The sequence below is a fragment of the Camelus dromedarius genome, chromosome 29 (assembly GCF_036321535.1).
Source record: "Camelus dromedarius isolate mCamDro1 chromosome 29, mCamDro1.pat, whole genome shotgun sequence".
Classification (NCBI taxonomy): Eukaryota; Metazoa; Chordata; class Mammalia; order Artiodactyla; family Camelidae; genus Camelus; species Camelus dromedarius.
Genome location: NC_087464.1, coordinates 11,904,399 through 11,917,112, shown reverse-complemented (window position 1 = coordinate 11,917,112; position 12,714 = coordinate 11,904,399). Strand labels below are relative to the sequence as shown.

At 54.5% G+C, this 12,714-nt stretch overlaps 1 long non-coding RNA gene across 3 annotated transcripts in view; it reads right to left on the bottom strand.

Annotated features, from left to right (window-relative positions):
- Positions 1 to 7,225: 7,225 nt before the first annotated feature.
- Positions 7,226 to 12,714, bottom strand: part of FAM174B (family with sequence similarity 174 member B) — a 31,075-nt gene continuing 25,586 nt past the window's right edge. The window contains exon 4 of one of the 3 annotated variants that reach the window (XR_010378256.1): positions 7,226 to 8,548. This is a non-coding gene — a long non-coding RNA (family with sequence similarity 174 member B). The remainder of the gene's footprint in view (positions 8,549 to 12,714) is intronic. The other 2 variants (XR_004132924.2, XR_010378257.1) reach the window with 2 other exon arrangements.

Below are 12,714 nucleotides of genomic sequence, written 5' to 3'. Positions count from 1 at the left end.
CTTCAGGCTTCTGACAGGAGGAACAGGACAGGATCAGGGGCTGTGGGTGGGGAGGAAGGACGGAAACTTACAATGTCTTGAGAGGTGACCAGGACCGGCGAGCAGATGGTTGGGGAGGCGGGGGGGAAGACAGGCATCGAGTCAAAGATGACTCGGATGGTGTCAGTGCCCAGGAGGAAGGTGGGGAAGCCCAGAGGACCCTGGAGAGAGGCAGGTGTGGCTAGGGGCACACCTGCTGGGAAATGCACCAGAGGAGCTCATTTGCGGGGAGACAGGTGGGAAACGTTCTAGACCCTCACACTGCTTTTCTTGTGTGTGAACATGCTGTCCCACTCCTCTGTCTTCTCAAGTGCACAGAGGCAGTGCACCATCTTGCCCTTCACTGAGAGAGGTAGCTATGTCTCATTGGATGGAGACACATACCACCCCCAAAAATGTCTACTCGGCACCATTCACGCCCCACTGGTTGGTTCCCTGCACTCACAGGGAGGCTGAGCCAGGTAGCTCTCACCTGCCTCAGACCCTCCTTGCCAGCTTCTCTGGGGAGTCAGGCGGGGGGCCACCACCCTCCTGTCCTCCCTTCTGACGCAACTTAGAATCTACACAGCCAGCCATCGACCCATGTCTTCTTCTTTTTTCCTTTTTGTGTTTTCTTACACCATTTTAGACCCCCACATACATCCCATGGGCAAACGTCTGAAATTCTCCGAGGCATTTAAAGTACCCCACCCATGTGTTTCCCAGCCTCTTATACTTGGTTCATGATCCTCTCTACTTGCGAAGTTTGAACTTGTCACATTTTAGATGTCACTGAAGGTTCTGAAGCACCTTCTCTTCTCTGTGCCTATTTCTTCAGAAAATTTGCCTCCCTGTTTGGCTAGTTTCCAGACACTTTGCTGTATTCATCCTCTCTATGGTCATCATTCCCCTGGATGGACAGTGATTAGATTTGGCCTAAAACCCTAAAATTACCCCATATCCCATCTTTCCCTTGCCCAAAACCAAACTCTCGCAACAGGAATCCTAGAATCTCGCAGCATTTTCTTTTATTTTAACTCTCCCCACCACCCTCGCCCCAAGCTCTGGCTTGTCCATGCCTCACCAATTACTGGTGATCCCACCCGTGGCTTGTTTTGCCTGGGACCTGCCCCTGTCACACTTGGAGGGCACTGGGACTCAGCTGGGATGGATGCCACCGCCAAGAGTTTCTCTTCCACAATCCCACCTGCAGTACCAGATGGTCCCTGCAGGGGGCGTCTGGTTTCCTCAAGGGCTGGACCCTCTTCCCGAATTGGAATTTTTTTTACCTGTAGGTTGCTGAGAAGAAAAGGAAACTCTGTAGTACTTTTTGAAGTTTTTCTGCTCACCATGTGAGTATTCATGTGAGTTGATAACCACCCCTCCTCTTAGACTAGTCAGTCCTTTCTCAGACATCACGACCATCTTCCTGGTACTCACCCCCTTCCTGGAAACCCTGCTCCTCCAAGCAGGGTCATTCTCCTGGGCACGGGGAGGACATCGTCACCCTGCCAAGTCCCCGCTCTCCTCCGGGGCACGAGTGAGAGCCTCATCCCGGCCTTCTGGCCTCCAGCATCCAGGAGGCGTCATGGTCACTGAGGGCCGTCACAAAAGAGGGGGCAAGTCCAGGGCCACTGCAGGCCTGTGGCCTAAACCTCCATGGCTAGAATTCAGAAGGCAGGATGTAGGGGGGGGAAAAAGCCTCGGAGTCTTGCTCTTCAAGGTGTGGGCTCTCCTGGGAGTTTGTTGGAAATGCAGAGTCTCAGACCACAGGCTTGCTGAATCCTTCTGGGCTCCTGGGATGTGTGGCCTTGGTCTCAGCGGACCTCACCTTGGGGCTTGCCGGGCCGGCCACCGCCGCCTCCCACTGGACCCTTGCACTGCCTCCTGCCCCCAGCTGGGCGTGCTCTGCTGGGGCTTCCAGCAGCCAGGGCCATGCCCGGCTTACCACTCTCCACAGTCCATTTTGTTCCCCACCCCTCTTGGTGACATTCAAGGCTTTTGGATTCCCAGAGCTTACCGCTTTGGGGAAACACCTTACGGCAGTCTCCCTCAGTGGCACCATGTTGTGAATCTGGGAGATTTTTTATAGATGGGTCCAAATCCACTCTCCGCCTCATGCACAGTTGGCACACCATCTCCAGTTTGGATGTGGGTGAGGGGTGCCCCTGACACACCCCTCAGCCTCACCTGCCCGCTGAGTGGGGCACAGGTCTAAAGGGAAGCACTGGAGGGAGAGGAAGGTAGCCGCCCCCAGCTGGGTCTTGCTTAAAGTTCTGGGTACAGACTCTCAGGCTCAGATGGAACTTAGCCTCCGGGGAGGAAACAATTGGAGTTCCCACAAACTGCAGGAGTCCAAGCTTCCTCAAGTGTAGAATGAAGATGCTGGACTCGATGGCCCCCAAGTGCCCCTCCAGCTGGAACACGCCCACCTTTCCAAATTCTGCCGTCCCCCTACTCGGCAGCACCCAGCCTTCAAGGGGCCAACTTTGGGTTGGATCTTTCCAGGGCTGAGGGCCCAGGCCCGGGGAGGAGTGTTAACAGTTAACACCACAGAGAGGAGATGCAAAAGCTTTCAACATAAACCTCCGAGATCAGAGAACTTCGTGTCTGACAGAGGCAGCATCCCAAGTCAGTGGCGCTGGGACAACTGGATAGACATCTGAGAACAAAAAAACTGAAGCCAAACCTCACATGACAGCCGCTTCAGGGACAGGGCTCAGGGGTCCCAGCGCTCCTGAACCCTCTCTGCCTGTGAGGACCACGGGGGCTCTTGGACATGTGATCTGACAAGTCCCCAAAGGCTTGTCAAAGAAGCTAAGGAACAATCTAACCTTCTGCTCAGGGAAGAATGCAGTGATGCTGGGGGTGTGGGATCCCTCTGGACAGTGGGCCTGTTTTGCCCCAAAGTTGGCCACTCTGAAGTGCCCATGATGAGAACAGAAAGAGGGAGGCATCAGAGGCGAAGACGTCCTGCCCAGATCCGACATTCCTTCCAGCCCAGCTCTGCTTCCCCAAGGCCGAACTCACTCTGCTTCCAAGAAGTGGATCTTGTCTTCTCAGAGAAGGAGCTTGATTGTCCAGGTAAACGAAGGCCCCCTGCAGGCTCCTCTCCCCACCCCATCCTCCCTTCTCCCCTCTCCCCTCTGCCCAGGATCCCAGCCTCCCCAGCACCAGTCACCACCTCTGTAACCCAAGGGGCCCCACATCGTGCCTGGAGGCTCCCTAGAACCCTGGTGAATGTACCATACGGTGACATGCCATTTATCCATCATCACCACATGCACACAGCCCACCTTGTGGGCATCTGTGAGTCTCCGTGTCTCGGCCAAAGGGACTCAGCCAGTAGGTGGACCTTCCAGGCGTCTCCAGGCCAGCCTGCCTCACCTCTCCGCCTCTCCACCAGGGAGGAGGGAGCAGCGGACAAAGAGGGACTGATGCTCCAGGCAATGCGCGGGCCCCTGGGGGAGGCTGGCCAATGAAGAGGAGATGATTCCATTTCACGTGTTACTTTATGCGGTGCTCCTACCACACTTGTTCTTCACTTTCCATTCCAGGACATTGCCAGTAATTATTTTCCAGGGACAATGATTCCAAGAAAAGGCAGGAGGGGAAAGCACGCTGATGCCCACCAAACCTCGTGGGAGCTGGGAAGGAGGGCCAGAGCATAGACGAATGGAGTTGAGGTCAGGCCCAGTGGACCCAATCGTGGTCTCAAAACCTTATCAGCATGAGAGACAGAATCATTACAAAGTCAACCAGTGCGAGCTCGGAGCAGTGGCGATCTCAGGGCATGTCCCTACTATCTCTTTGACAAGAAAAGAAAACATGGGAAAATCTCCCCAGGAACCAGACCCCAGTTTGGCAAACAGTCCTTCCTAACCTCGCAGACATCAGGAGCGGGCGCTTGGTGGCGTGTGTCTGCGCATCCCTCCGCCCCCGGTTGTACTGTTGTGCAAGGATGCTGATGACATCAGGACGAAAATTGAGCCCATATGCAGCGTCTTCCCCAGTGCACGCCAGAGTCAGTTCCAGCTGAGCCGACTCACTCCCGACGTTTGCTGGGCCTGGGTCAGGACTTTCGTGGAGGCCCTGGCCCACAGCCCATTCCCCCTTCTCTTGCCACCCCTTCCGGCCTCCCACATGCCTGTAGACACTGCGGGCCGCACACACACACACACCCCAGTTACATCTGGCCACTCTTTAGCTGAGGTGCAGGCACACAAGTGGCCATAGGCAGGACGCCCTGGAAGCCAGCACATTCGGGCAGAAAATTCTAGGATGACATCTGGATAGGGAAGGGCAGGGACCCCAGGGGGCACATCCCCTCAGCCAGTAGGTTCTTTTCCCCATTAGGAGGCCACAGCTAGAGCAGAGCCCTCTGGGGTGGCGGGGATGCCAGCTGATTTTCACACGTGTGTCCATGACCCGGAGCTCAGACGTCTTAAGCTGTCCCATCAGTGAGCTGCTATGGTCTTAGAAGGGGAGCCCCGTGCCTCCTCCCTTCAGAGGAAAGTGCTGGAAAGGGGAGGAGATTCATCATCCATGACCTGTCCCTTGGAACCAGGTGACCCTGTACAGGGACTGGACCTTCCTGGCCCCGTTCCCCCAAGTACAGAATGAAGACAGTCAGTAGCCCCATCACGCTGTTGGCTAGACTCAGAGGGCACTGAAGTGCTGGGCCAACGTGAGATTTACTTTCTTATGGGGAGCCAGGGAGGGGGATGGGGTTCTCCGTGGAAATAGCCTGGGGCCGTGGAGATGATGGCAGAAAATTCCCGGTCAGTTGCAGGAATGATGTCTACCCTAAAGGACTCTCCCAAGACCCAACTAAGAAAGCAGAGGCAAAAGCACCTGGCACCCAGGAGGGCCTCAGACAGTGTCCAGCGGTGGAGGCAGCAACTTCCCTAGTGACCCTGTGCGCATGCAGCGTGCACTCCGCTGAATGATGCCTGTGAATGCTCACAGTGAGTAAAGAAGTTGGCCTGCTCCCATATTACAGATGAGGGAAGTGAGGCCAAGCTCACACAGCTCACGAGCAGCGAGGCCAGGAAGGGCACGCGGGGCTGTCTGCAGCCCCCGACGATAACTCACCCGCAGTACTCCCCCTGCTCTCAGCGCCCCGCGCGGCTCGGACACTTAAACGTTTCAGCCAGAGGCCGCTCCAGCTTTGCCCACAGACACACAGAGCTCACCAGGCTCCCCATCCACGTCACCCTGACGCATCAAAAGCCCATCCCCGGGAAGAGGGGGCTCTCATGAGAAACCAGCCAGCTAAGCCCAGTGGAGGCCTCGCCTGCAATCGCAGCCCATTCCAAGGTCCTTTACAGGCAAGGGTCACACCAGGTGCCTCGCGGATCAAAGGCCCGGGGAGTTCAGGTAGCAATGCAAGGGCACTCCAGACAGCCATCTGGCACATTCACGTCCGCTGGGTTCCCAACAGTCATGCAAAATAAACCCTGTTTTCCCAAGCTGTGTGATGTACACACTGAGTCCACAGCGAGCGCTCTTGAATTCTCTGACTGGTAACAACCGCAAGAGTATTTCCCCAAGGAAGGCATTGCCCCCACCAGTCTCAGCGGGCAGGCCCTGCGTCCGCCCAGGCGGGCTGGAGGAGACACCACCCGGGCCCCCTAGAGCTCGCTCACCCCTCACCCCCAAAGGATGAAACCATTTGATCGGATCAGGCAAGACCTAACCCCAGTACCTTCAGAAGACCCAGGAAGCTGTCAGTGGTGAGAAATGTCAGCAGTATTGGGACCTGCAGATTCATGACGCTGCCCTAGAAAGGGGGTTGCAGGGAGGGTGGGTGGTTTCGGAAGGCTCTCCTCCCTTCCCCTCTCTTCCCCTCCCTTCCCCTCTCTTCCCCTCCCTTCCCCTCTCTTCCCCTCTCTTCCCCTACCCTTCTCTCTCCTCCCCTTCTCTTCCTCCCTCCCTTGTCCTGCTTTCTCTTCCTCTCCCTTCTCTTACCCTCCCCCTCTTCCTTTCCCTCTACTCCCCTCCTCTTCCGTCCCTTCCCTTTCTCTCTCCAGGAAATGACAACCCAAATATCCCAGTCTCTGGAAATGGCTCTGGCTGCTGGCCTCCCGCTGGCAAGTGTGGGGCACTGGAACTCCCCATCCCCTGAATGCTGTTCCCCTGGGCCATCTCCCTGATTCCATTGAATAGGTACCCAAACGTAGGAAGGAACCCCACTGAAGGGGGCTGGGCATGGACGCAAACACAAGAGTTCACCGGGGGGCCTTTTGGGGATAACGTGCCAAAGTTCTTACAAAACATCATTTCCCAGTGACACCCCAGTCTCTCCCCAACCCCCACGCTGTGTGAGACTCGCCACATAATTAGTACTTTTGTGATAGAAAATGCAGGCTGTAGAGGAAAGGGCTTTGATATTACAGATTATCTTCAATTACCGATGTACTGACTGTCCCACAGGGCGTGCTGGGGAAGGCAGGTTTCTGTGTGTAGAAGGGGGCGTGGTGGGGGCTGCGAGGTGCAGGATCAGCCAACTCCTGGGGCCCCGCCAACGCCAGAACTCGCCTCCTCTCCTCCTCAAGCCAGCAAGCCAGCCCTTCGGGGGGGTGTGAAGGAACCCACCTCCCTGACAGGCCCCCCCTTTACCCAGGGGCTCGCTGTCCCATGGCCCTGCTGGGAGGAAGAGCCACCCTGGGCACCTCCAGCTGCTGCTCTGGTTTAGAGAAGACCAGAACAGGAGCAGCCCCTCTGGGAAGAGCGGGGCAGACCACCTACAGCTTCTCCATCACTTCCGAGGACACCGCGTTAGAATGGAAATTAACAGGCTTTCCTTTCCCGCATTTACTCACTCATTCGTTATCCCGGCTTGGACTTCTACCCCTGCTCCTTGGCCCCTAAGCCAAGCCAGGGAGGGAGCAATAGTCAGCCAGTAGTTTCTGACACAGGTGATTATTTTGGGGGGACACCCCCAGACTCTCCAAACACAATGAGGGCTGCCACGAAGAGGCAGCCCCCAGGAAATAATCAGATGCATGAACAAATGTAGCTGGAGAAACAGCATGCCCCGTTCTCCCCCTGTACCGTTTCATTCCTGAGTTTTTTTCTAGGGGACCAGGTACCTCCCCACCCTGGGTCCCACCTCTGTCCTCCTCCAAGCCTCGCGCCCACACCCGTCATCATGAAAAGGCACCTTGCTGGCCTCCATCTCAGAAAACATTAAAGCCAACGCGTCCACGGTTCACGCCAGAAAGGCCTTTTATTTTAGAGCCCATAGTGCGCAAGCTCTGGCATCTGGAAGGTCATTCTCAGTAGCCGCCTCTGCCAGACCCGGTGGCAAGCACCTGGCAGATGGAGGCCGGCGTCTTCTCGGGAGGCAGAAGAAGCCAGCTTTCTGCAGATGGTGCAGCCGCAGCGGTCGGGAAGGCAAGCGTGAGCAGCAGTTCCAGTCAAAGGTTCAGAGGGCGCACAGCTGCTCGGTGGCCCGTCCCGTTTGCTCATCACCCTGGTCCATGAGGACACTGTGGAGGGGAGAGGGAAAGCAAGCCCCACCCACACCCCAACCACACCCCACCCCCCCGGCAAACAGGGTGGAGAAAAGGCGGAAAAGGTCAACAAAAGAAAGTGAAATCACAGAAGCAGAGGGGCGGCAGAGCACTCTGCTCAGGATGGCCGCCCCCAAGCATCCCCCTTCTCTGGTAAAGGCCAACGTACCAGCCTAACTGGCCAGTGGGCCCAGGGAACCGGGGACCCCAAAGCACTGGCAGCCCCTTCTCAGGAAACTGAAAAATCTGAAAATAGGGGAGAGTGGGGAAAGGCCAGCGTTTTCATCCCCAGGCGGTGGAACAGACAATAAACAGACAAATATGCACACCCTGCAGACTGCCAGACAAGAAAAGAGGAGATAACAAAAGACAAAACCCCTTTCCAGAGAGAACAGAGTCCCCCGGCCCCAAAGGCACTGCTAGGAGACTGGAGCGAATAACCCCTGGGGAGCCGGGAAGCGCAGGCCTCTATCATCCTGAGAAGTCTGCCAAGGCCCTGCTTCCAGAAGCCGGCAAGTGGGGGCACCTGAGTTCTGAAATAAGCCACCGCCCGCACCAGGCCCAGAAAGAATGCAGAGGGGTCAGACATCTAACAAGTCATAGACCCAGGAAGGCTGAATGTCAGAAACCCCAAAGATACGGCTGAATAGCTCTTAAGACTTTTTTTTTTTTAGGTTCTTGATAACTTCTGATCTCTTTTACTTTTGTCAACAGTGACTTTAAAATTATTATTTTTTAAATCAGCAATGTTTCAGCCCCTTGCCCCTTAGCAAGGCAAAAGCCCTCTCGGGGAGGGAGAAAGGGTGACATTTTAAAGGGGCGCCTGGAGAGTGGCGTCCCCTGCGGTGGCATTCTGAGCTGACATCCACACGCACAACTATGCCAGAGTCTTATAAATAACGTTGGTTTTGGTTTCAACGCCTCAGGCGGGACAGCTTCCAGATCCTTTATGCCCCCGGCTTCAGCTGACCAACTTTCCACGGGATGCCAACACACTGGAGAACAGGTTTTACCTAAAAGAAAAGAGCAAGTCAGTGGCCTCTGGCAGAGCCGCGCACCCATTCTGACCCCTCCCCGACTGTGTCCTTTCTCCTGTGGGAACACTGCAGCTGCCATCCCTCTCCCGGCCTCTCCAGCAGCACCTCCCGCTCTCTCGCCCCCATCTCCATTCCTGCCCCACAAGCCGTTTTCAGTCCTTGAAAATTCCACCCTCCTCAACCACAGGACCTTTGAACATGCTGTCTGAAAGGCATGCCCTCTCCTCCAGGTAACTCCTTCCCTTTTCCCAGTTCCCAGCTCAGGATCCTTTCCTAGCACCCCACACACGTCCCTAGTACACAACCTCTTCCTCCTTGTACCCCTCCTTCCTAGCGATGCTACTGGTGTTGTTACACCAGGGCTCAGCAAACATTCCCTGCAGAAGTCTAGAGAGTACTGAATATTTTTTACTTTGCAGGGCCTATAAGTTTCTGTGACAATGGCTCAACCCTGCTGCTACAAATGCTTGGCAGGGCTGTGTTCCAATAAAATTTTGTTTGTGGACACTGACGTTTGAACTGCATTTAATTTTTTCATGTCATGAAATGTCATTCTTCTTTTGATTCTTTTTCAACCGTCGAAAACATAAAAATTGTTCTTGCTGGTCCCTGGTTTATGGTTTATGACCCCTGATTTATGTAATTCTCTGACTTCCGTTTGTCTCTTGCTCAGACTGGGAGCTCCTTGCAGGCAAGACCTTTGTCTGAGCCTGCTCACCTTTACACCTCAGCACCGAGCGGTGTCGGACAATGTAGGGGTACAAGAAGTGTTTGTGCAAAACTTGAATGTGAAAGAAAGCTGAAAAACTAAATCTATTCAAGGCATCATCCAAAGGGACTCAGAAAAGGAGGGAAAACCTGAGAGCTCACTATCACCTTTTAATGTTTGAACATGGACATTGTAGAACCACATCTGGAAAAACAGTGGGGACTTAACAGAATTTACAAAGTAACAACCTTCTTTCCATGATGTTACGTGATCCCAAATATAAGTATCAGGTCACCATTTACTGAAAGATATGGACGTCCTATTTTTAGGAAATAAACAAATATTTGCAGTTTCGAAAGGGACATGACAAATGTAACTTATCTTCAAATGGCTCAGAAAAAAAAATCTGTGCACACACAGAGCTATCATAAGGCAATGAGGTAAAATATTAAAACAGGAAAATCTGGGTAAGGGTATATGGGTGTTCCCTATACTGTTTTAGTTTTTGCAACTTTGAAATTATTTCCAGGTAACTTTTTTAAGTGTGGGGAGGGTAAGGCTCAGTGGTAGAGGGCGTGCTTAACATGCATGAGGTCCTGGGTTCAATCTCCAGTACATCACTTAAAAAAAAAAAAACTAATTACCTCCCCTACAGAAAAAAAATTAAATAAAATTTTTTAAAAAAGCTAAAAGGATCAGGTGAAAATAACTTAAAAAAACTTTTTAAAGAAAAACTAATAGATATGGGAATCCTTGTATTGACAACTAGGGACACGTACTTAACATATTAGAGAAAGAAAAGATAAATCCCCAAGACCGTGGCCACATCGTGAAAGCTGGCTCTTGCAGAGCACCCACGTGCCCCCTCCTCTGGGCTGGGGAGTGGGGGGCTCAGCTCCACTGACTGATGCAGCCTGAGGACCTCAACTGTTAAGACCGTGAGTAGCCTTGACCCCGCCCCCGGGCCTTCCACTGCATCCCAGTGCACGGTCAACGCTGAGGATAAGGGCCGGAGTAGCAAAGCTTCCAAAAAACCAGGAATCAGACCAGAGTAAATGGACCCGACTTCCAAGAGCGACCCCAGGGCAGGCGCACATGTGAACAGAAGCAGGCCACAGCCGAGCCTGCTGAACCTGGGAAGAGCAGACCGCCAGGAGCAGAGATGTAAACTGCACCACCAGGGCGCTGAAAAGTCACGTCTGCAGGCGTCCCACTGCGGCCCTTCTGTGGAACTGCGTCTCCCAGGTGTCCTGAGGGCACGGCCCCGGGGTGCTCCGCCAGGTTCCCTGCCTGCGCCCCATCCCCGTGTGCACGTGTGCGGCCGTTGACATCCCCTGTGCTTATAGGATTGAGCGCCCACAGGCACACACACAGCAGGCGGGCGGAAATGGAGCAGGAGGGGAGCCCACCACGAATCATCAAGCACATCAGGATTCCTCAGGCTCCCTCCTTGGCGGAAGTAAACCTTGGGGAATGCTCCCGGAGAAAGGAAACAGATCCCCTCGCACCCCCAGGCCAGCACCGCAGAGGCCACCAGCTCCGGATCTCAAGTCTGAGTGACGCGGTTGGCTGCCCTGCACACTCTCTGGTGGGACTTGACTCAGGAAGGTCTGGGGAAAACCAATATGGGGACTGGGCTGAGGAGGCTGGCTGTAAAGTCCCGGCTCATCTCATTTCATCCCGCTGATGCCCTGAGGCCCTGAGGCTTTGGGGTTCTCCCCTGCGGAGGGCCCTGGGGCACAGCGATGCACAGCTGCATCTCGCTGGGTTAGCCCTACGCTCGCTCCAACTTGCTAACATGCGATTAACTTCTTCCTCAAATGCCCCCACGCCACCCTGCCCTTCAATCCACTCTGGGCTCACTTTCTGCTCCTTCCAAACCCACCCAAAGCCTCGTGTCCTCTGGGAAGCATGCCCAGCCTGGGAGAGGGGCCCCTCCTGGCTGCCCACAGCACCCTGTTCTCTCCTCCCTGTGGCGTTTACCAGGTCATTTTGTAAGAATCCGTGTTCCTGGCTGTCTCCCCAGCTCGACACGAGCTCCTGGAGGGCAGGGCCAGGCTCACCAGTCCTGCACTCAGAGTGAACGGACTTAGGGGGCTCCTGGGCTGGGCACACGTAGAAGGTGCCAAGCAGAGATTTCTAAGAGGACTCTCTGAGCCCTCTCCCTCCTCCAGAACAGCCAAACGTCATTAAGACAAACCAGAAAGGGGGTTAAGGCGGACCCCGCCCCCACCCTCCCTGGAAACTCCAGGAGAAGTGAAGGCACGTCTACGTTCAGATTTCCAACTGTCCTGGACAGCAACGTTGGGTTACAGCCATCCCAGAGAGGAAAGGGGACATGCCCCACCCTGTGCCTGTCTCATGTTTTGTAAGAAGCTTGTCTGTCAGCAGGAAGAGCCCTCAACAGGAGAGCACCTGTCCCGCACCTGTCCTGCACCCTGGCAGCTGACCTCTCGGGGCAGCAGACAAGGACACCTCAGAAGGCGGTACAGCAGCCCCGGGAATAAAGGACGAAGAAGGCAAGGGAGGAGGCTGGGCCCCATGTGTGAGTGTTCCTGAGACAGACAGGCATGAGGACCACACCACCCACCACGTGCCAGGGGAGCCCTCAGCCATCCTACAACTTTCACCCCAGGACACTGAACACAGGAAGAAACTGAATAACATGACTAGCTTTTGCAAAAGCATCACTAGTTAGAATTATCTGTGCTGTTTTCCTTTCCCTCATTTTTTTTAATTTAATTTTTTGCCTGATACTTACACAGCACAAGAACTGCATGTGCGTGTAGGCAGGGAACTGAGTAAGTCAGATTCACTTACCAGTGAATTTTCACTGCCACATAAATTCCTGTTTGCATAGGCTCCCTCCTCATAGACATAAAACTCAAATAGTTGTCAGGTGCATGATACCTTAGCTGAGAACTGCCCTCAGAATGCCAATATTGCTTTTCAAAGAAACAAAAATGCCTCATGAGATGCTCATTTCTATATCACACAGAAGCTCGGCGTTCTTCAAACAAGAGGTCTGGCACAGAGTTATTCAGACTCGTTCGGGGATGGCCTCTGATGCTGCTTCCGACCCACAGAGGATGCTCCAGCACCCCTGGGGAGCCTGCAGGTCATCAGGTCCCCTCTGATTCCTTCCGGGTCCCAGAAGCTCGGGATACCCATTGCTTCTGCAGCTGACACGCCTAACAGCTTCACTCCCCCTCCTGGGAGATGGGTTAGCACGGGGTGGGCAGGGGCCCTGACCATTCTAGACCCATTGCCCTAAGTGCAGGGACTTAGCTTTGTCACTGCCATCAGGTGTCCATGGGGACCCTGACCCGGGGACTCAGTCTAGGATAAAGCAAGTGTGTCTTCTCTCACTCCCAGCCCAGCCTCCAAGGATCCCTCCCTGCAAACAGCCACTGAAAGCCTTTTGTTCCAAAGA